Raw genomic sequence first — 24,829 nt, 5'->3', positions numbered from 1 at the left:
CCTACTCCCGTGGAGAGAGCAGTATAAGCCCAAGGGTCTAAGACGATATGGAGCTGTGTCCGACAGTGAACCTCAGAGAAAAGGATTTTACGGTAAAACAAAAATTCAGTTATAACTCATTTTAGAGCGTTGATAGGTGTTCACGTGACAGGCCTGCTCTCTCCTCCTCCTCTCCTCCCCTTCCAGCTGACGTCAGCAGGGGAATCTTGGCCACTGTATCTGTCGGACGGGGAGAGCAGAGAGCCAGCCGGTCACGTGAGCACCTATTGACGCTCTGAAATGAGGTATATACAGACACCAGAGAACCTATCGTTAGGAGACTAGTCGGATTGTATAAAGTTCTTACAGTGGGTTAACAACCACTTTAAGTCGGGTATCAAAAGCACACGTGAACACAGCTCAGTAATCATAAATATATGACAAATACTGTATATATTTAAATATATTTTTGGAAATACAAGAATGGTTAAGTACCTGAATTGGACTTATTAGCCTATTGCAATATCTGTACCGCGTTGCTCAGAGAGGAAGAGGCACAGAAGGAGTCAATTGTTTGGGCTGCAGTTCATGGAGGAGCATTCTTCTAGGAGGAAAAAGCAGAGTGACAGATGAGGTCATGAAGCTGCAGTGAAGAGAAATTGTCTCCTCCCCTGCTAGAAAGGACTGAACTTTGTAACACTCAGGATTGGATGGACAGAAATACACATTTATTTTCTGTTATTTGGCAGACTCAGCCCTGACCTTGACTTGCAGTAGCAGGGAGCTAGGTACAAAAAAAAGAAACTAGGAGCAGCCCTAACTCATGGTCAAACACCCTCAGACTAACGGTAAAGCACATTTTTTCACCTAGATGCCTACCATTAGGGAGCTGAAAGCTAAATTCCCTGTTAAAACTTGATTTCTTTATTTTTTTTTAACTGTATTTTTTTTTTCTTCAGTTTACCCTGCTATGGCCCTTCACTTAAGCCACTGGCTGCATGCTAATCTGCATAGAATACATAGTTGTAGGCTCCCCAGTCCAATCATCAAGCTTAATGTATTTCTGCCATGTGTGGATTTGTAGGGACACCCCTTTAATGCTCAGGTCAGCCTGTCATAGTTTTGGATGCACAAATGACCAGTTGGTTCCTAAGTGGCTTGTCTCAATGCTCCTGGTCACACAATCAGCGCTTCGGCTCGGTATGACTTGTCCTTTACGTTTTTTTTTTTTTTTAAAGGTTTTTATTGCCAAATGCACAATATCCAGGAAATACCCAGAACAGAATGTGAATTGTCAAATATAACTTTACAGTAACAATATTTAAGTCATATTCGTACAAAGTTTTCATTAAAACAGTTGCATGTGTATAAGAGGCTCTTTTTTTTTCCCCCTCCTCGTTTCCTTTAATAAACATATAAACATTTAAACGAAGAACATAAGAGAAAATGTCTCATTCCCTTTACAGTTTAGCATACATTCAGATCCCCTAGCAGCCTTGTTTATGAGCTCAGGGTTTTGGCTACTTCTGTTTCCAGGCTCCCAATCAGGCTCATTTTGTAAAAAAACATTTTGTGCTAAGTTGACATTGCAGGGCTCTGGCAGGCTGTGAGATCAGGGCCCTGCGCAGCAGAGCTGGTGACCTAGTAGTTTTGGCTATGACACATGCCAGATCTCGCGGCTACCAAGTGGACGTTTTGCCCTTACCTGTTGCCCTCATTTCCTGTAGGGACAAAAAATGGTGACCCCCCCACCTTTCAGCATACATAGTGTTTACGCCCCTGCTTTTGCTTCCATCCACAAGTGCATGCAGCCAGGTGCTACTGCAAACAACCTGACTTCATCTCCTTGGGTGCTGGGATTAGAGGTTAAGACTTCTGTACTTCTCACCTCTGGTAGACACACACTGTTTTTAAATGTCCAGCTGTCCCACGATTTCTCCTGACATGTCGAACATATAAACAGTTAAGCTGTACTAGCCTAGGTAAGCAAGGATGTACAATTTTAAAAAGATGTAATTGACAATCCCAATTCTGATAAAAATTAGGTATGTCTTGAAAGGCTAACTGCCCTAACATCCACTCTGTGTCCTGAATGTTATAAAGCGGCATCCAGTCTTTTCAGACTCATTTTTATTTTTTTTGCATAATTTGGAAAATGTAAATGATCGTCCAATATGCTTTGGAATACTCAAACACTTTTGCTGGGACAGACTTGATTCTCCTTCCCATATTTCCTCTCTGGTGGCATAGGAGTGATGCTGGTTGGATCCACTATATTGTCCCGAATTGATCCTGAGTTTATATACAAAGATTTCTGAAGCTCATTGGATCAGGTACCTGGCTAAGGTTATTTTCTCTGCTGGCTGTTTAAGTTTTGGATGGTATATAGTAGGGATGCACCGAAATGAAAATTCTGGGCCGAAACAGAAACCCAAAATTAAGGATGCCCTTGGCCGAAAACCAAAAATGGCTTTCTCTTACGTCCTCCGACAGTCGCCGCCTCTTCATATTCGTCACATATGGGGTATTAGACTTTGCTCCGAAGGAGTAGCTAGGCAACAGAATATGTTAACATTAAAGCTTTTAACATATCCCACCCTCAAGGGGTGGTCCCCTCAGTCAATACCCTCCTACTTCCTGCAACCATATCTCAGTTTTAATGTCTAGCTTGCCAGATCAGAGAGATCTCGTTGTCTCTGTTGTCCAAAAAGGTCGCCTTTTTGGTGGCGATCACTTCGGCTCGCAGAGTGTCGGAGCTGGCAGCTTTGTCCTGCAAGTCTCCGTATCTGGTTGTTCATTTGGATAAGGTGGTCTTGCGACCTAATCCTTCTTTTCTTCCGAAACGAGTTTCGGAATTCCATCTTAATGAGGATATTGTCTTGCCTTCGCTGTGCGCGAAGCCTAAACATCCAAAGGAGGTGAGATTGCATTCTTTGGATGTTGTTCGGGCGGTAAGGGTTTACCTTAAATCGACTGAGTCTTTTCGAAAGACGGGTTCCTTGTTTGTTCTTCCAGAGGGTCCTCGGAAGGGCATGGCGGCGTCGGCCTCTACCATCGCCAAATGGATCAGGCAGACCATTGAACAGGCCTATGCTTTGCAGGGGAAGGTTCCCCCTGTGCCTGTGAAGGCGCACTCTACTAGATCTCTGAGTACGTCTTGGGCCTGTCGTCATGGGGCTTCTGTAGCCCAGGTGTGTAAGGCGGCGACTTGGTCGACCGTGCACACTTTCACAAAATTCTACAAAGTAGATGTTCAGGCATCGGCGGATGCTTCTTTTGGCCGCAAGGTTCTTAGTGCGGCGATTCCCTAGGGTCCCTTATGGGGACCACTGGCTGTTGGGATACGTTTTTTATCCCCTGGTTATTTGTCTTTTCCTGGGTTGTTGCTCCTGTTGAGCACCTGTTTTTTCCTGTTACCCAGCTGGGTTCCTTCCTTTGGTAAGGTTCCTTTCTTTGATGCGGAGACTGCGTTGCCTTTCGGCGCGGATGCGTTTCCCACCCCTCATGTTTGCACTGCTTTGGGACGTCCCCATATGTGACGAATATGAAGAGGCGGCGACTGTCGGAGGACGTAAGAGAAAACTGAATTTTTGTAAAATCTTACCTGTAAAATTCCTTTCTCTGAGTCCTCCGACAGTCGCCGCCCCCGCCCCTCTTTTGGGGTTTGGTTGTATACTCTACTGCTATTCCACTAAAACTGAGATATGGTTGCAGGAAGTAGGAGGGTATTGACTGAGGGGACCACCCCTTGAGGGTGGGATATGTTAAAAGCTTTAATGTTAACATATTCTGTTGCCTAGCTACTCCTTCGGAGCAAAGTCTAATACCCCATATGTGACGAATATGAAGAGGCGGCGACTGTCGGAGGACTCAGAGAAAGGAATTTTACAGGTAAGATTTTACAAAAATTCAGTTTTTCTCTGTCGCTCATTGACAGACGTAGTCTTCTTGATTCACAAGAACTGGGTTATGTTGTCTCCGCAGGAGCAGGACTAGGCAGAAAGAAAAAACGTTCTGGCTCCACCTTAGGGGCAGTCCCTGAGGGTATATCCTCCCTCTCTCTGCTACAAGGCATCAGTTTTTTTCTGTCTAGTCAGGAGTAAGGACCTAAGTTCCTTGCTGGGATCTTTTTGGTCCTGGCAAGATTTTTTCTTTAGAAAAAATATTTTTTTAGGTAGTTTTCTCCAGTGTTTTTTTCCTGTGAGATCTTCAAGCAAATACGCCGGACTGGGCGACACTAGTGGTCACCCCAGCCGGCCTACGAGCGCGCGCAGACCATTGCATTGCGCTTGGTCGGCCGCGACACATTCAAGTAAGTATGCGGGGCCGGGCGACGGGCTGGATGTTGAGATCCAGTGGTCACCCCGGTTTCTGCCTACGAGCGCGTGCAGACCAGAGCTCCGCGCTGGGTCGGCCGCGACGGAGTCCCATTGGAGGGACTGACCTTGCGAGTTAAAAGTCTCGCTTGGACGCCAGGAACCAGAGAGTCGAGGCGTCCGGAGTGGTCCACAACCCCCCACCCCGGTGGAGAGGGTATTGTGAAGAGAGGGTGCCTGTCGGTTCGGTATGGTGAGTAAACGTTCCCTTTTTTCCTCGTTATGAGGCAGTATGAATTATGGGCCCCTCCATACATGGTCAGTATATATCTGACACTAAAAGTCCCCCTTGTAAATACAGTATGTGTTTGGTGGGAAGTGGACTTGGTTTGAGAGCTAACACTCTACCCAGCAGACTGTAGTATTACAGCAGACATAGGAGGTATAATCCTACCTTAATTGTAGTGTACCTCCTGCAGATCGATAAACCGCCACTTAGCAGAGATGCAGGTGGATGTGCTGGGAAAAACGATTTCGGCAGTCCGCCGCCATTTTGCCGTAGACCGGGTGCATGAATGTCCTCAGGTCACGCCGGCCGCCATGTTTTTGGAGTCTATTGTCTCCCGTATGGGGGCGGCCATGTTTGATGAGCCCAGCTACCTCGTGGATAGCTGGGAACGCCGGAAGGCGTACACAGGGGGCGGAGCCACGTCCTTCTACCCGGGAAAACGAACACAGCTCTTTCCAGTCTGTAAAAGACAGACGCTGACTGCAGTTGGTTGGAAACTTCTCTGCATCGGGTGGTGAGCCTTGGGGGTCCCTCTCTCTCTCTGTGGGGATCGAGAAGCAGGTACTCTGAGGGGCGCTATTGCGCTAGGGGGAGACACATAAAAAAAAAAAAAAGAGGTATTTTTTTATTTAAAAAAAAAAAAAAGTTTTTTGTTTTTTTCTGGCAGAGGTGTCCTGAATTAACATGGACCCTGCCACTCATGTATCTCCACCGGATCCCCTCGAGGTGTCTGCAGGATCCTCCAGCACCCCACTGACGGTTGAATCATTGTCAGCTATTATGGAAACTTTTGTGTCCCAGGTGGAAGTGGCTTGTCAGGGACAGGGCGCAAGAAAGCGACCCCCGCCTAACCCCTTATTATCTGAAACTTCGGATTCAGAATCTGAGCCTATTTCTGCAGTTGCAGGTACCTCATCTGGTATTGGTGTCTCGGGTACTGTCTCTTCAGACAGTGAGGAGGATGTTTCGGCATCAGCCATAGCCCGAGAGGAAGCGTTGGTAAACGCACTCATTGTATCTGTTCAAGAAACCTTAAGATTACAGGGTATTCCGTCGGAAATAGCTGAAACTGAAATCCCTTTTGGGACTAAAAAACGCATCAAAGTGGCGAAGGTTTTTCCATTGCCCAAATGTTTTGGCAATCCAATCAAAGAAGAATGGAGTCTGCCAAAACGCACCTCTGCTATTTCTAAACGCATTAACAGGCGTTATCCGTTTGAGGAAACCCTCATTAAGAAATGGACAGAACCACCTGTGGTGGATTCACCAATTGCTAGATTGAATAAAGCCACGGTTATTCCTTTAGAAGACGCTCCGTCTTTTAAAGATCCAGTGGATCGCAAGATAGAAGCTATGTCTCGCACCATGTTTTCCTTGATTGGATCAGCTTTCAGACCAATAATTGCTATTGGTCTGGTTTCGCAGACTGTAACTGAATGGACCAAGTGGTTACGCCGGGACTTAGAAGAGGTCCCTCAGGCGGTATCAGATTTGTTGGAACAAATGATACAGGGGTTACAGTTTGTGTGTGATGCGGCGTTAGACGCCACTCCATTATTGGCGCGAGCATCAGTTTCAGCAGTGGTTCTCAGGCGTACACTGTGGCTAAAAGGTTGGTTAGCCGACCAAGGTTCCAAAAAAGCATTGGCTAATATCCCCTTTTTAGGAGAGCGTCTATTTGGAGCCAACTTAGATGAGATCATTAAGGATCTCACGGGTGGAAAGAGCACCTTTTTACCGCAAAATGTTAAGGGTAAAGGAACTCGTCAAAGACGAGGGCCTTCTTTCTCTGCTCACAAAAAGTTTTTTCGTCCCGCGGGTGAAAAAATTAAGTCCTCCAAAGCTCCTTCAGGAGGCTTCAGGGGACGTTGGTCGGGCAAGCAAAAGACCGCCCCCTCCAGACCTGAAGATAAATCGTCCAAAGCCTGAAGGTGCGCCCCCACCCATAATTGGGGTGGGGGGACGTCTTCACCGGTTCCCGGATCCATGGCTCTCCAGAATCCCGGACAAGTGGGTTTGCAAAGTCATAAGGTCAGGGTACAAGATCGAGTTTCGATCTCTCCCACCGGCGCGATTCTTCCCTTCCAATATCCGACTATCCCCGGATCGTTTAGAAGATCTGCGGAGAGCAGTCACGGATTTACTACAACAAGGAGTGGTAGTCCACGTTCCTTGGACAGAACGTTTTCAAGGGTTTTATTCAAACCTATTTACAATACCCAGGAAAGAGGGCAAAGTGCGTCCAATTCTGGACTTAAGGGCACTCAATTCCTTTCTCAACATAAGGAAATTCAAGATGGAATCCATTCGCACAGTAGCAGCCTTCCTGCATCCAGGGGATGTCCTAGCGTCCATACACATCAAGGACGCCTATCTTCACATTCCCATTTTCGCAGGACATCAGCGGTTTCTACGCTTTTCCATAGAAGAGAACCACTATCAGTTTGTGGCGTTACCTTTCGGTCTCGCCACGGCTCCTCGGGTCTTCACGAAGGTGTTGGCCCCAATGTTGGCACTACTGCACCAAAGAGGCATATCGATTCTAGGTTACCTAGACGATCTCCTGCTTCATGCAGAGTCTCCTCAGACCCTGCTACAAAACATAGAAATTACTATAATTTCTTTACAGGAATTCGGGTGGCTGGTGAACCAGCAAAAGTCATTTCTGGTTCCCACCCAGAGGCTCGAATATCTGGGTCTAATTCTAGACACAGTCAGGTCAAGAGTTTTCCTTCCGGTAGGGAAACTCCGGAAGATTCAATCAGCAGTCCAGTTGTTACTATCCAACAGCTGGTCTTCTCTTCGAACTTGCATGAGGGTTCTGGGGTTAATGGTGGCTTTCTTCGAAGCAGTCCCATTTGCCCAGTCCCATACCCGAATTCTTCAGCAAGAGATTCTTCTCAGATGGAATCGGAATCCCTGGACAATCGGATCCGATTGAGAAAACATACCAGAGAGTCTCTGGTCTGGTGGCTTCGGTCTCCGATGCTCAGCCAGGGAAAGTCATTTCTGCCAATATATTGGACGATAGTGACCACGGATGCCAGTCTATCCGGATGGGGAGGAATTCTCGGTCAGTTATCTGTCCAGGGACTTTGGTCCCTGGAAGAATCCAGGTTGCCGATAAATGTATTGGAACTGAGAGCGATCAGACTTTGTCTGATTCACTGGACCGAGCAGCTCCAGGGCAGCCCGGTTCGGATCCAGTCGGACAACGCCACGGCCGTGGCTTATGTCAATCACCAGGGGGGCACCAAGAGTGTCCGAGTGGCCAAAGAAGTGGCTTGCATTCTTCGCTGGACGGAACGATTTGTTCCAGCTATCTCTGCGGTGTTCATTCCGGGGGTGGAGAATTGGCAGGCAGATTATCTCAGCCGTCAGACTCTGGATCAGGGGGAATGGTCCCTCCATCCAGAAGTTTTCCACCAGTTGTGCCTACGGTGGGGCACCCCGGATGTGGATCTGTTGGCATCACGATTCAACAGGAAAGTACAGAGATTCGTGGCTCGCTCCCGCGATCCTCTAGCAGAGACCGCAGACGCACTGATCGCCCCGTGGGGGCAATACCAGCTAATGTATGCCTTCCCTCCTCTCGGGTTACTGCCAAGACTTCTTCGCAGGATAGAGGAGGAAGGAATTCCAGTAATCCTGGTAGCTCCGGACTGGCCTCGCCGAGCTTGGTACGCCGACTTGGTCAGACTGGTGGCGGACGTCCCGTGGAGACTTCCTCTTAGGGAGGACCTACTGTCTCAGGGACCGATCTTCCATCCTGCTTTGCGATCGCTGGCTTTAACGGCCTGGCTATTGAGACCCAGGTGCTGAAGGACAAGGGATTGTCAGCTTCAGTTATTCCTACTCTAGTTAAAGCAAGGAAAGCGACTTCCAGAAAGATTTAACATCGCACATGGAAGTCCTACATTGCATGGTGTGAACCTCTGGGGTTCCGTCCACGGTCTTATTCGGTTAGTCGAATATTAGCTTTTCTGCAACAAGGGGTTGAGCAGAAACTGGCCTTGAGCACTATCAAGGGTAAGGTCTCAGCATTAGCTATCTTCTTTCAGAAGCCTTTGGCTACTCATTCCTTGGTGCGGAATTTCATCCAGGGGGTGCGACATCTGGCTCCGCCAGTGCGCGCGCCGTTACCACCCTGGGATCTTAATTTAGTATTGTCGGTTCTTCAGAAACCTCCCTTTGAAAATATTAGGGAGATTCCTCTACCTACGTTGTCCCAGAAGGTGGCCTTCTTGGTGGCTATCACTTCTGCACGCAGGGTGTCAGAACTGGCCGCTTTATCTTGTCGTTCCCCATATCTGGTGGTTCATAGAGATAAGGTGGTTCTTCGTCCGAATCCATCCTTCCTACCAAAAGTGGTTTCAGAATTTCATCTGAATGAAGAAATTGTATTACCTTCCCTGTGTCCTAAGCCCAGTCATCCTCGGGAGTTTGCTTTGCACTCCTTGGATGTGGTCCGGGCGATCAGGGTATACTTGAAAACGACAGACTCGTTTCGCAAGACGGATTCACTTTTTGTGATCCCTGATGGACCCAAAAAGGGGTTGCCTGCATTTGCCGCGACTATTTCCAAATGGATCAGACAGACGGTGGTACAGGCTTATTCTATTAAGGGTCGGGAGCCCCCGTTCCCTGTTAAGGCGCACTCCACTCGGGCACTTAGTGCGTCATGGGCCTTTCGCCATCAGGCGTCAGTGGTCCAGGTGTGCAAGGCGGCTACCTGGTCGTCGGTGCATACCTTTACAAAACATTATAAAGTTGATGTAATGGCATCGTCTGATGCCTCGTTTGGCCGCAAGGTTTTGCAGGCCGCCATTTGAGGAGACCAGTGGTCTGCCTCGAGGGTTTTTTTCCGTTGGAAATTTTCATTTGAGTCTCATTCTTTGTTTATAATGAGAATGAGACTCAAATGAGTTTGGCACCGGTTGGGCCTTCTAGATTGGATTTTGATTTCGGTCAATCCCACCCCTCATTTGTGGCACTGCTTATGGATGTCCCAGTTCTTGTGAATCAAGAAGACTACGTCTGTCAATGAGCGACAGAGAAAATCGGATTTTTGTAAGATCTTACCGTAAAATCCTTTTCTCTTAGCTCATTGACAGACGTAGTACCCGCCCCTCTATCATTGAGTTGTGTTGGGTTAAATTCTCTGTTGCTGCTTTGTGACAAAACTGATGCCTTGTAGCAGAGAGAGGGAGGATATACCCTCAGGGACTGCCCCTAAGGTGGAGCCAGAACGTTTTTTCTTTCTGCCTAGTCCTGCTCCTGCGGAGACAACATAACCCAGTTCTTGTGAATCAAGAAGACTACGTCTGTCAATGAGCTAAGAGAAAAGGATTTTACGGTAAGATCTTACAAAAATCCGATTTTCTCTCCTCGTCTTCCAGGACGGCCCAACAGTAAGAGATGATAGGCTACTCCTCACAGGAAACACAATCAATTCCAATTTGTTAAAAGGCCCCACCCTTCCCTCTGGCCCTCAGTTTAGATTGTGTTTCTAACTGCAGCGAAACATTTGTTATGTTCACTGACCTGCAGACTCTGAAAGTCAAACGGTATCCCTGTGAGCCAGGTTCAGCAGAAGGCCACGGGTTTCCCCTGGGGGACCCTACGACCGGAGCTTTACCTGCTGCCCCATCCAGGCTTCTCACAGGTCGCCCACAGATGTACAAGCCCTCGGTCACCTGCGGTGTGTTTCCAGGTCTTGTCGTCCGGCGCCAGTAGCACTCTTCCACAGAAGATTTTTGAAGTTCCCGCTGGGCGAGCGGTTCAAACTTCATCTTCAGACCGGAACTTCCGAAAGCATAACAGCAGGACGCGCGCAATACACTGCATGGTTTGTAGCATACAGAAGGAAAAGAGAGTGGAGGAGATGCCGGAAGCCACCTGTTAGTGGCAAAGCAGACTCCAAGGGTATTGCAGCTCGGACATCTGCTGGGGGAAATGAAGCCCATCCACGGTCCAGGTGTCTGTAGCAAAACCCAGATCTGAACAGGGTAAGTGCTAAAAAATGTATCCTTGATTGGATTGTTCCCATTAAAGCCTGCCAGATACCGACTTTTAAAAATGCCTGGAATTAGTCCCATTTCCCCGACCTAAGTCGGACCCATCCATGTCTTTTCTATGGTCTTCATGTTAACAACTTTAAGAAGAGTGATACTTATACTGCTTTGTATCCGGTGTAACGTGAGAATTACCTACCCCGTGAGAAAAACCTACCCTGGCAGTGCGCATGCTCACAGCCCCTAGTGCGCATGCGCACTAGTATGAAATGATGATTGTTCCGTGAAACAAACCTACCATCGCGGCGGGTACATTAAAACAGCTGTACTGCAATATGAGTAAGCTCCGCTCCTTGCTCTGTCACTTCCCTGATCTTGTCTACTAAATATAAAAGCGGCTCTCGGCTCCGTGATTAATGTTGTCATACAGCCGCCGCCGGTTTTATTTTTAGTAGCCAAGACCAGGGAAGTGTCAGGGATAGCAGCGGAGATGACTCATATTGCTGGCGAGCTGTTTTAATGGAAACCGCCGCATTACAGACAATTTTGTAGACCGGAAGTGACGAGGGGTAGGTTTTTCTCACGGGTAGGTAATTCTCACGGAACACCGGTCTTCCAGAGTCCCCTGAGCGGCTCACAAGAAACCTCTGCTACTACCCCAGCATTATCAGGCCCTGTTGCCTCCAAGAAGACTTCATAAAAACAGTTAGATTAAGCACAAAGGACTATAAAACTTCAATAGAAAATAACTCTTCATAAGGGAAGTTCCTTACCTGGAATAGGACATTCAGATATTATACCATCTTCCCAAAGTCTCCTTTCAGCACAAATTAGGAAAGAAGTAAATTATCACCAGAAGAGATGCGCTCACAAATTCCCAGACCTGTTTCAGTAGGTGAAGGGAACAGGGACACAGATGCACCTGATGAGGTAAAACCAACAAAACAAGCATGCAGGGGCTCTTTCAGGCCATTTTTATGTCCGAAGAGATACCTGATCTGCCTAAAACCTCAACACAGCATAAACTCTACAAAGGACTAGACAAAGCCCTTCTAGAGTTTTTCTTTCCTATACACCATTCCCTTAAAAGTTGTGTCCTTTAACAATGGCAAAAATACCTGAAAATAGCAGGAAGAGCGATCTGGTGGCGGTTCCCTCTTCTCCTTCAAAAAAAAAAAAAAATCTCCCAGTTGGGATATTGAAATGGCTGATAAAGACCTCAGGTTCATTGTAAAATCCCTCCCTACATGTGCTTAGGAGTTGAATTAACAAAACCTGGGGCCAGGGTAAGAAGAAAAGACAACAGTGGTGCATACCTCCCTTTACCTGGGGAGATTAAAGGACCGTACACACTTGACGAAAATCGGATGAAATATCCTCCGATTTTTCTCTCTCATGCTCGCGTTCACAACCGTTTTTAGTTGACAGTGCATACATGTTCACTAAATTTCTCGTCCGTTTTTTTTTTTTTTTTTGACGTTTGTTCGTAGAGTGTGATGTAAGTACATATACATGTGACCCCCCAAGGCCACGCCTTACTACTTGCGGATGTGACGTGCCTTTTGTTCTCGGATCATTCGTGGAACTGCGCTTCGGATTTTTCAGAATCTTCGAGATTTATCACCTTTTTCGTTATACAATGATCTTGGAAGATGGAGATCGAAACATCCGAGACCCTTGCTATACTTGGTCTTGGAGTCCTGGCTATCCAAAGGCAGCAGAAAAGGAAGATGAAGAGGAGGAGAGCATGGTGCAAGAGAAGGCTGCTGAACCTTGACCAGTTCTCTCATATATCACTACTGAGGGAATTGAAAGAGAACAATCCTGATGACTTCAGGAACTATTTACGGATGACTGATGAGTGCTTCCAAGTACTCCTGACAGCAGTGCGGCCATACATCCAAAAGCAGAACACCGGGGGGCGTGGCGACCGCTGAGAGAAATGGCCGCTTAGATTGAGAGCTCCAGCGTGTGCCCGGAACATATCCACTCCTACGCCCATCCACAGCGCACTTACTGCCGCAAGATCCCCCTTCCAAGACGCCTGAGTGCCCGGACGACCCCATGGCTTACCGTAGGAGACGGGCGGACGTGGTCCCGATCAAGAAACTGTCCGATTTCTTCCCCACAGTCTCCTCCGGTTTCCGCCAACATGGCGGCGGAGACAAGCAATCGGCCAACGCTGTCAGACCTCTAGCGGCGGCTCCGATAGGCGCTCATGCAGGAAACACCTCGGAGCCCGCGCTGCAGACACAGGCACACATGTCAGCGGTTCACAGCGCGCAATGATCTGGGGACTCTTCACCTCCTACACCCTCCATGCAGAGCCCTGCAAAATCCAAGCCTCGGTGGGACATAGCACAGCCAGCTGCCTCAACTGTATCTATGGAGGTAAGCCAGGATCAGCATCCTCCCATATCGCATCAGCCTGCACCTGATCCTTTCTCATCCTTTCAGACTACAGGGCAACCTGTATCCGACATTATGATTAGAGACATGCTGAAAATGTTACACTCCTCTCTGCAAGCTAAAATTGACAACTCCATTGCCTCCTGTCAGCGTGAAATCACTGGTCTAGGGGAAAGGGTGGACACTGTTGAAAACAAAATGTGCGAATTCACCACATCCTACAATGCTCTAGTCGATTCCCACGCAGTGTACCAAGAAGATATGCACCGTGTTCAGGCCAAGCTTGCGGATCTTGAGGATAGATCACGCCGCAACAACCTGAAAATTAGGGGAATTCCTGAATCTATCACACCTAACCAGCTGCCACACTATGTTAAAGATCTCTTTCACAAAGTGGTGCCAGATTTATCATCCGCTGATTTAACGGTCGACCGGATACATCGCATCCCCAAGCCATCTTTCTTGCCGCAGGAAGTCCCACGAGATGTGCTGATGCGGATCCACTTTTTCCAAGCTAAACAAAAGTAGAACACCATTCTGCGGAAGGCTATCACTGCAGAAAAGCGATTAATCGCCACCTTGCGTTTCCTGGCCACAGGCAGAAGCTTACAGCATCTAAAGTTCATGACAGGCATCTCTCCGCAAGCCCTTGGAGTTATAATACCTGAAACCTGTAATGCCGTCCTCCAAGTCCTCCAGGAAGAATACATAAAGGTGTATATATACATGTATTTTAAACTAAATTGATAATTGTTGAGTATGCCTGTTCAATTTGCAAAAACCTAAAAACATAGATATTGATCTTAAAAATGTTTATATTTTTCGTTTTTTTTGTATGTTATCAGTTCCCTACAACTGCAGAGGATTGAAAGGAAATCTGAGTCTGATTTAACCAGCAGTGGAACTTTCCGAATTGTGGAGGAGCTGTGGACAGTAAACATGTTTGAATTAGCCCTCCCCCAAAATCGGGTTCCTATTACTACAACTACAAGGGCTTTTTTAGTATAATTTTGATGGCTGTGGTAAATGCCTACTATGAATTTATCTATCTGGACATCGTGAAGAACGGTCGTAATGCGGATGCCGGGGTTATTGATCAGACCGAATTTTATAAAATGTTTATGAACGGAGCCCTAAATTTTCCTGCACCTGAGGATAACATTGAAAAATTGAATTTCGTATTCGTGGCAGATGACGCCTTTGCACTCTCGGAAAATGTATTAAAACCATTCCCTATGCGCAATCTCACACGAGAACAGCGAATATTCAATTATCGACTGTCTCAGGCTAGGCGTGTAGTGGAGAACACCTTTGGAATTATAGCAAATCGGTTTCGGATTTTCCTGACTACCATCAACCTGGCCATATACAAAGTGAACAAACTTGTTCTGTGTTGCTGTATTCTACATAATTTTCTTCGGAGACATGCAGCTAAATACATTTCTGCGCATCAATTTGATGAGGATCCAGCAAGGGCAGGGAACACATCTGGCGAACAGGAGCATGAACATCTGGATGTCATGACACCCATTGGCATGGGCCGTTCTGGACTAGCCACTCAGAGCGCTAGACAAAACAGGCTAAACTACATTAATTATTTCAATGGGGTTGGTGCAGTGGAGTGGCAAAATGACATGTAACCGTCAGGATGTGCATATTTTTTAAACTGTTATTGTTTCCCTATTATAATTACCCAGCAGAAATGGTTGTTTTTCATGTTATATGCCTGTTGCATCACATAGTTTGTTACATTTTTACAGTTTCACTTCAGCACGGTCTGCCATCTTGCTGCACCCAGCCCTTTATTCATCTCCGATTAACTACTTGGTCATATTTACCCAAACAAAGTCCTTACGATGGCACCCCCAAAATCAAAGCCAGAGGCTGTTGGCAAGTTGGATAAGTTCAGGAGAAATGACAATGCTGATTTGGGGGAGAATGGCAGTATTGTAGCGGAGGAGGGAAGATCGGTGGGTGCTGACACAGATAAGGTGCTGGAGGTCATTTCTGCCCTTCAAGCTACTCTCACTACTAAAATAGAAGAGGTCAAAGTGGACATCTCCCTGGTTAGGCAAGACCTACACAAGCTGAGGGAGAGAGTTAAAACCTCTGAAACGAGAATTGGAGAGATGGAGAACGCGAGCCCGCCTTTTCAACATGCCTCTGAACATATGCAGCACCAAATCAATAAGCTCCTTGCAAAACAGGATGACGTGGAGAACAGACTTCGTAGGTGTAACCTGCGTTTTCTCGGGCTACCAGAAGGTTCAGAGGGCAGAGACCCGACTACATTTTTGGAACAATTACTAACTACAACTTATGGCAGAGAGGCCTACTCAGCTACGTTTGCGGTAGAAAGGACCCACCGAATGCCTGCTAGGCCTCTGCCGCAGGGCGCTCCTCCACGCATATTTATCGTGAAAATGCTCAATTATATAGGCTACGATGCGGCACTCAGGCTGGTGAGGGTGAAAGGCAACATACCCATAAATAACATAAGGGTGGCCATCTTTCCTGATTTTTCTACCAAAGTCCAGAAACGTAGACAGAGCTTCACAGAAGCTAAACGCCGCTTACCCATTAAAAACCTTAAATACATGTTATTTCCTGCACGCCTTCACATGGAAGATGGGGACCGCACCGTGTTCTTTGAATCTCCTGAGGATGCCATTAACTGGTTAGAAAAATGTGAACCAAGCAGGAGGGCCATAGATTGATCCGCAGTACGAGATAGGTTTATAGACGTTACTTCGGATGTCTACAAATTTCCTCCTAGATCTCTTCCTCCTAGATTACTCTCAGATCTCCCAGACTACTGCTGGACCTTGCCCGGGGCCACTATCCACTTGCTTGCCCCCTCTCCCTTCCTCCCTTCTATCTGTTTGAGCCGCCCTCACCTCCACAGCAGCCCTAACATACCTTAAAAAGCAAAAAGTTGACGTAGTGGCCTTAGTTGAGACGCATCTGGAAGGCCGGCAACAATTAGCTCTTAGATGCCCCTGGATTGGGTGGGCATTTCACTCGGTTTACTCTACTCATGCAAGGGGAGTGTCACTACTTATGAGTAAACACTTGCACTTTAAATTATGTGATTTACGTTCTGATCCACAAGGACTTTGTTTTTATACATGCTAAGATATATGGTCAACAATTCTTGATTATGGCATATTATGTGCCACCCCCCCTTTATTATGATGGTTCTGACAGAAGGACTGGATTATATAGCACAACGACCGACGATTCCCACCATCTGGATGGGGGACTTTAACACCACTCTCAACCCAGATCTAGATAGACCACAGCAGCCGGTCACAGAAAACTAACTCGTGTCCTCCCACTGGGTTTGCCAGACTGATCTCATCCTTCAACTTAGTTGATTCCTGGAGAACTACGCATGCGGCTGCCAGAGCATACTCATGCTTTTCCTCTACCTATAACACGATGTCCCGCATTGACTTTATTCTCCTGTCACAGACACTAGTCCCCCGCCTGTCATAATCGACCACAAAGGGCCTGGAGACTAAACCCATTCTGGTTAACGATATTACCAGATGACGGGCAACTAGATGAGGAATGGAGCAGATATTTCCAGGAAAACACTGTCTGCCTCGTTCGTGAATGTATGGGATTCATTCAAACTCCATGCGAGAACCACACTGATATCACGTATAAATAGATTAAAAAAAAACGCGGCTGCACAGTCCGATAAAGTGTTAGAAGACCTCTCCCTTGCAGAACGGGAATACGAAATAGACCCATCTCCTATTAACGCCTCCCAGCTTAAACTACAAACTAGAATAGCTAACCAGCTACAATTCTTTACCAAACAAAAGCTTTTTGAGCACCGAGAAAGGGCAAGCAAGTTATTGGCCTATATGGCCCATAACAATGAAAGACCGCCGGTAGTGATTTTCCCTGCGTAATCCGCAAGGTGAACGTCACCAAACCTGAAGAAGTAACAAACTTGTTTTGCGAGTTCTTTCGGTCACTACCACCACAACAGAGAACACATTACCCATCGCTCGCTTTTTATCAGACCTAGACATCTCTTAAACTAACTCCCTCTCAAGTAGAAAATCTTGAAAAAACGCTTGCGACACAAATAGCACTGGCAATGGCTAGTTTTTCTAGATCTAAAGTCCCTGGGTCAGACGGATTACCCATAGAGTTCTACTGGTGATTTAGTAAAACACTATTACCCCAACTACTTATCTTATACAACCACTTATTTGAGACCCTCACACTGCCCCCATCCATGAGAGAGGCCATCATAGTGCTTATTCCCAAGCCGAATAAGGACCTGGGTCTGCCTGAATCGTACAGACCCATCTCCTTACTTCAGGTGGATATTAAAATACTTGCAAAAGTGTTGGCTCTACGCCTGAATCAGGTCATGTTATCTTTAGTGCTCGAAATCAAGCAGGCTTCATGCCGGGCAGGAACACGTCCTTTAATCTTAGAAAACTCTATCAATATACAGGCCCAACATGAGCATACTGGAGAGAGGGTGATGGTGTCACTAGACACTGCTAAGGCGTTCAATTTGGTGGAGTGGAACTATTTGTGGGAATGTTTGACGCGGTACAGATCTGGCCCCAAGTTCCTCAGGTGGATCCAACTGCTCTACTAAACGCTGGTCGCTTAGGTTATTGCTAATGGATGCCAGTCGGATGTGTTTGAACTATCCAGAGGTACTAAGCAGGGCTGTCCCCTCTCCCCAATACTATACGCTCTGGCTGCAGAACCCCTAGCTATATCCATTAGAGACAATCCGACGATACAAGGTCTACGAGTTAGTGTCCTAGAGGAGGAAAAAAGTACTTATGCTTCCGTTCTGCCTCAGTTGCCGCATTGTGTTTTTTCTGTATGTGATGTTTGATTTCATGGTTGTTTTTATGATGCTTTACCTGCTGGGCTAGGTGGATGGGAGGGACTCCTCCCTGCCTGCTGGACTTACTCCACCTACTTAGGACTGCACACATCGTGCTGATTTCAGCCGCCTTGTGCTGGAGCAGTTTATCTGCGATTTAGTATACCAGTGAAGTGCCTTGCCTCCTGACTTTCTTACTGTACTTTACATTTCTTTACCTGCTGCTTTCCTATCTTCCTTGACCCTTTTTTCTGCCTCTATAGTCTTCACCCCTTCTTTTTGTTTCCTCTTTCTCGTCTCTCCTCCCTTTTCTTCGCCCCCCCGCCCTCCTTAACGATGGATGTCATTAAGGTAATCTCTCTCAATGCAATAGGACTTAATGTCCTGAAAAATGCAGAATACTTCTTACTGATCTAAAACGCTGCAAGGTGGATATTTTGTTTATCCATGAAACCCACTTCAGAGAGGACAGGCCTCCCACCCTGAGAAATGGATTTTACCCTACAACCTACCACTCGGCCAACCCCACGGCAAAATCTAAAAGCTTGTTGATATTCTCGGCCAGACTCCCTTGGACTCTCCAGCTTATAGACCTGGAGGGGAGATACTTGTTTCTTAAAGGCTTGATAGGTGACGTGTCGGTTACTTTAGCGACGATGTATGCTCCAAATGACAGGCAGGAGTCTTTCTTCATTAAGGTCTTGAAAAAACTTACGTCATTTACGGAGGGACAGCTGATGTTGGGTGGTGACCTTAACGTTCCCCCCTGGTACCGGCGGTCGATACGTCATCGGGTTTCTGGATCTCGTAAATCGGATCCTACAGGCGATTCATGCCGCTCAACTTGTGGATGTTTGGCGCTTGCAACACTCTGGGGAGCGGGATTACACATTCTTTTCTGTGCCTCATAAAACATTCTAGAATTGACTTATTTTTAGTCCCTCATCACCAACTGCACGCGATCGAGTCTTCCTCCATTGATCCCATTACATTTTTGTTATCATGCCGCCATTTCGTTGATGAATAGGTTATTAGAGGGTACAGCCCAGGGATCCCGGGTCTGGAGATTAAATGATGGTCTCTTGCAGACTTTAGAGGTGTATTCGGATGTTCTCACGGAACTTACAGAATATTTTCGGGTGAATCCGACAGAATACTGTGATCCCGGTATTCTTTGGGTAGCACACAAAACGGTTATTCGGGGGGTGCTCATCAAACATGGCTCCCATCTCAAAAAAGCTGGCATGCAACGGATCACGACACTTTTAGCAGAGATACACAAACTGGAACTGCAACACAAGCACGGTCTTGACCCAGAAGTTGAGGGAGAGCTCTTCTGGCGTAAACAAATTATCGACCTCCCAATATGCTGAGGCTAATTTTTTTCTCATGGAACAAATGTGGGAAATTATTAGTGGCAACGGTGAGGGCGCAGAGACCTAGCTAGTTAAACCCCCATATTACTTTGGCGTCAGGGCAGAAAATCGGACGGACTCAGTTTATCTCAGCGGGGGATCGATCCGCAGATCCCCCGCTGAGCAGGAGAATGACAGCTGTTCTCCGCACTGTGTGCGGAGACACAGCTGTCAGTTCCCCATGCATCTCTATGGGGGAATCGGATGGGAACGGACCGTTGGTCCGTTCTCATCCGATCCGCTGGACGGATGGAAAATAGGTTTTCCATCTGTTCAGATTTGACAGATCAGATGTCAGCGGATATGTCTCCGCTGTCATCCGATGCCCCATAGGGATGCATGGGGGGACCGTTCAGATCCGCCAAAAAAATGGATAGGCGGATCTGAATGGTCCGCCTGTGTGAAAGAGCCCTAAAGGGTTCTATGCCTACCTGTGTAACCTCCCAGGCAAGGATGCACCCCGATCGCAAATGGATAACTACATCATGTCCTCCTTGCTACCTACTCTTGACCCCCGAGGTTCAGGAACAGTTGGAAACTCCTATCTCCATGATAGAACTCCAGAATGCTGTTAAATTATTTAAAGTGGGTAAGGCATCGGGGCCAGATGGGTTGACACTTCCCTATTATACCAGTTTTTTGACCGCCCTCGCTCCACATTTAGTGAAGTGGTTTAATGCTCTGGGTTCGGGATCCTCCTCTTTCCCGCCCGACTCATTAAAAGCACACATATCTCTTATTCATAAGGAGGGTAAGGACCTGGCTGCATGTGGTAGCTATAGGCCCATCTCCCTGCTGAACATTGATCTTAACCACTTGCCTACTGTGCACTTCAACCCCCTTCCCACCCAGACCAATTTTTAGCTTTCAGCGCTCTCACACTTTGAATGACAATTGCGCGGTCATGCTACACTGTACCCATATGACATTTTTATCATTTTTTTTCACACAAATAGAGCTTTCTTTTGGTGGTATTTAATCACCTCTGGGTTTGTTTTTTACAAAAAAAAAAGACAGAAAATTTTGAAAAAAAAAAAGTTTTTCTTATTTTCTGCGAGTAAATTTTGAAAATAAATACATTTTTCTCCTTCACTGATGTGCGCTGATGAGGCGGCACTGATGTGCACTGATGAGGCGGCACCGATGTGCGCTGATGAGGCGGCACTGCTGGGCACTGAGGGGCGGCACTGACGGGCGGCACTGATGGGCACTGATAGGCGGCACTGATGGGCACTGGCGGATGGCACTGATGGACACTGACGGGTGGCACTGATGGGCAGCACCATCAGTGCCCACACTCAGTGCCCATAGTGCTGCCAGTCAGTGCTCATCAGTGCCTAGATGAGCAGGCACTGATGGGCACTGACTGGCGGGCACTATGGGCACTGATGGCGGGCACTTTGTGTTTTTTTTTTAACCTTGTGTAATCACGGCACTGGTGATCAGTGCCCTGAATACATTCTTCTGTGTCCCCGGTGGCTGATCGGCTCTCCTCCTTCCTCACACTGCAGTCTCTGTGTGAGGAAGGAGCGCTGGCGATGAGAGATGATCTCATATGTTTACATATGAGATCATCTCTCATTGCATGGGCCGATCACGTGGTAAATGGCCGCTGTGATTGGCCATTTACCACGATCTGTGATTGGCTGTGTCCAAGGGACATGGCCGACACAGATTTTCCCCGATGCGAGCGCGCGGGGAGCCTGTGTCTGGGAGGCTGTTTAATGACGGCCTCCTGAAAATTAGAGCACGCGCTGCAGCCGTCTTTCGGCTATAGCGCGGATCGGAAGTAGTTAAATTGTTTACGAAGATTATAGCCTCATGTCTTGCGCCGCATCTACAACAGCTGATTCATCTGGACCAAGTGGGTTTTATACCCACCCGGGAAGCTAGGGATAATATCTCCAAAGTGCTTAACCTGGTTCACGTTGCAAATACGTCTCTTACGCCCAGTGTTTTCTTGAGCACAGATGCAGAGAAAGCATTCGACCGTATCAATTGGCGATTCATGCTTTCAGGCTTGTGCCACATAGGCCTGGGGGATATTATGCTGTCCTGGATTTCCCATGTGTATTCCCATCCTACAGCCCAAATTAAAAGTAACCGAATACTGTCAGACCCCTTTGGGACACGTCAGGGCTGCACCCTTTCGCCTTTACGATTTGCATTATTTTTAGAACCTTTTTTGTGTAGGGTTCGCCTTAACCCTGCTATTTCTGGCGTTACGGTGGGGGATGTTTGATGCAAGGTTTCCGCGTACGCGGACTAAATGTTTTTCTCCCTGACTAACCCCATTGTATCTATCCCTAATCTATTAAAGGAGTTTGAGATTTGTGGCCGTTACTCCAATTTAAAAATCAATTTTAGTAACTCCGAAGCTATGGGAGTCACCATTTCTCCCACGCTGCTGAGACATCTTTCATTGAGTCTTCCTTTTAAATGAACAGATACTGCTATCAAATATCTGGGTACTCTTGTTCCTCCTGATTTGTCGACTTTATACGAGCTGAATTTCCCCCCCTTGTTACTTACGATCCGCAAGACATTGGTGACGTGGCATTTGGGTTTGCATTCCTGGTTTGGGAGATGTATTCTCAATAAAATGTTTTACCCAAGCTGCTATACTTCAGGCGCTCGCGATCCAGATACCATCCGCATTCTTTAAGCAGGTTCACTCCCTGTTTGTTCAATTTGTGTGGGCTCACAAGCAGCCACAAATATCACGTACCCAACTTACCCTACCTAAGACACATGGGGGTCTGGCCCTGCCTGATGTAATGAAGTATAACCAAGTGGTTCACCTTAGCAGACTTTTGGACTGGAGTAGACACCAACAATGCAAGCTCTGGGTGCATCCTGAACACGCTTAATCTGACATACTGTTGAGTGGAGCACCTTGGTGCGCTGACTGTGTCCCACAATCCGTCAAACTACACCCCACTATAGACATGATGTTGCAAATAGTATCCTCTCTTCTCTTGCATCCCTCTATATCTACATCGACTTCCCCTCTATTTCCAATTTTAGGCAACCCGGCCTTTGAACAGGGTCTTCGGGATCATTCGTTCACACACTTGCGACACCGGGGACGGTTCTTGGCCTCGCATTTCTTAGTAGATTTCTGGTGGCTGTACAGACGGTGGCCGATGGTCCTTTTGTCCTTTCCTTCTGGACGGCTATTCAACTCCATCACTTCCTACATTCCTTACCTACCCCGCCGGCCTATGATAGGAAGCTTATGATCTTCGAAGACTATTGTACAGGAACGGAAGTTTTGACGAGGCCACTCTCCAAAACGTATAGTTTATTGGTGACTCCAACCGACGACTTCCGTCTAGCGTGTTTTACAGGAATGGGACACCACCTTGACTGTGCCCTCACTCCTGTGCAGAAACAAAATGTGTGCATATTGGCACTCAAAACCCCTACCTGCACGAAATTGCAAAACACCAATTAGAAAATACTGACGAGTTGGTATCGTGTCCCCACCACCTTACACAAACTCTACCCAAACACTACTGACAATGCTGGAGATGCCAGGAGGGGTGGGAAACGTTACTGCACATCTTTTGGTCGTGCCCGAAACTTTTTCTTTTCTGGGTGTGATTCCAGACACCCCAGCTTGCTTTCCTCTCCATGTGTTGGATATCCCAATGCAAAAATATAAACAGTCGATACTTCATCATATTTTAAGCGTGGCCAAATCATGCATTCCGATATAATGGAAGACGTAATTTTCTCCCACTGTAAGGATTGTATATGCAGGCTCGAACATATCAATAATATGGAGGATCTTGTTCTCATAGTGCAGAATAAACGGGAGAGGCATGAAAAGATATATGGGGTTTGTGGAATATGTACCTCATCTCTGAGGGAAATCCCTGATGTGTCCACCTAGGTCTGGCGATTGAGGTCTACGGCATTCCTGAACGCATCCATATCTCCCTATCCTGTCTCCCCTCCCCCGTTGGGGTGCCACCCCCTTTTTATTTTTTTTCTCCCATATACCTTCCATTTCTCTTTCCTTTCTACTCTAACCATACTTTCTCTGCCTTTTTTTTCCACTATTTACTCTTTCTTGATGTTTTAAAATTCCATAAGGACAGTTGGAGTGGGCAACCGGAAATCGTATACCATTTATTTGTTTTATATATTTTTTTTTTTTCTCATGTAATTTTGACATAGAACACATATAAGTAGTCTTATGTGCTCTATAGAGACATTTTTTGCTGTGTGTTCCAACATCCACTTCTGTTTATATTACGGTGTTTTTTTTTTTTTTATGCTGTTTTGCTTTTTGATGTGTTAATCAGTACCTATCCATCTGTCTTTGTTTACATAAATAAAATATTTAAAAAAAAAAAATAAACCAAATTCTCTTTTCCTTTACCAGTATGGAAAAATCTTTTAAAGATTTGCCAAAATCCAATAAGGGAGGCCCTTCTATAAAAGAATAAAGTAAATATTGACCACTCAATCAGTCCTCACAATGAATGCGTTAATAATTAATTCTTACCATCTTATGTCTATTTAGAAAATAATTGGAAGTGCTGGGATTCCAGGACCTCCACTGCACATAGTGGTTCCTCCCACCAGCTATGTCACTACTGTCTTGTAGTGACCCTGACGGGCTGGTGGAAGCAGGACACTCCCAGAGAGCTTCTAAATAAAATTCAGGCTGTACTTTGAGCCATAGCAATTGAACCACAGCCTGGCCACCTCAGTACCTCTCTAGCTCAAAGGATATGATGCATCTTTGTTGATTCGCTGCCTGACATTTTTGGTGGTTAGCAGTGGTAAGCTGAATTTTCCTTACAGTAGCCTTAACTTTTTTTTTTTCTCACATTCAACTGGACTACATGTGTCACCCAAAAAAATGGATCACACTGTTCAACTGGGCTACATGTGTCAACCTTAAAAAAAAAAAAAAAAAAAAATGGATCAGTCACCTTGCACAAGCGGACAACATACTTATGCAGAAGTTTTTTTCTGCGTGTGCTGGCTGTAACCCTAATGCCCCATACACACGTGCAGATTATCTGAAGACTTTTGTCTTCAGATTTACCTTTTCTATGTAGTGCAAGGGCCTGCCGGATTGCATACAAATTGAAAGTGTTTAGGTTTGACCTCATATTATATGGTTTTGGTAAGTCTGCAGACAAAAGTCTTCAGATAATCTGCACGTGTGTACGGGGCATAAGTTTTGACAGCAGACTGAATGTTGCACCCTTTAAAGTACCTACATGTCCTCTGAGCTTCCTGCCATTGCCCCTTTTTACTTGAAACCCTGTCAAGCCTTCGCCTGCAACTGTCCACATTTCAGAAGTTGAATTCCCTCATGACCATCTCTAGCATCTGTGAAATAATATTTCAGACCTATATCCAGAACCTTCACTTCCTTATCTGTGGTAAATCCAACAGGGCAGTGAGAGCCTCTTGGGCTTCATCAGGCTTTTCTGTATCATAATTTGCAAGATCGCAATTCTTGCTTTCTCTCCATATTTTTACGATTTTTTTTTTCTAAAATGAATTTTGGG

General features: G+C 46.4%; 1 protein-coding gene across 2 annotated transcripts in view; it reads left to right on the top strand.

The window, feature by feature from the left end:
• Positions 1-24,829, top strand: part of NUP133 (nucleoporin 133) — an 899,557-nt gene that overhangs the window by 647,995 nt on the left and 226,733 nt on the right. The gene's annotated exons all lie outside the window — the stretch shown is intronic.

The sequence above is a fragment of the Pelophylax lessonae genome (assembly GCF_965119305.1).
Source record: "Pelophylax lessonae genome assembly, chromosome: 3".
Taxonomy (NCBI): domain Eukaryota; kingdom Metazoa; phylum Chordata; class Amphibia; order Anura; family Ranidae; genus Pelophylax; species Pelophylax lessonae.
Note: the sequence above shows the minus strand (reverse complement) of the source record. Positions and strands in the feature narration are given on the sequence as shown.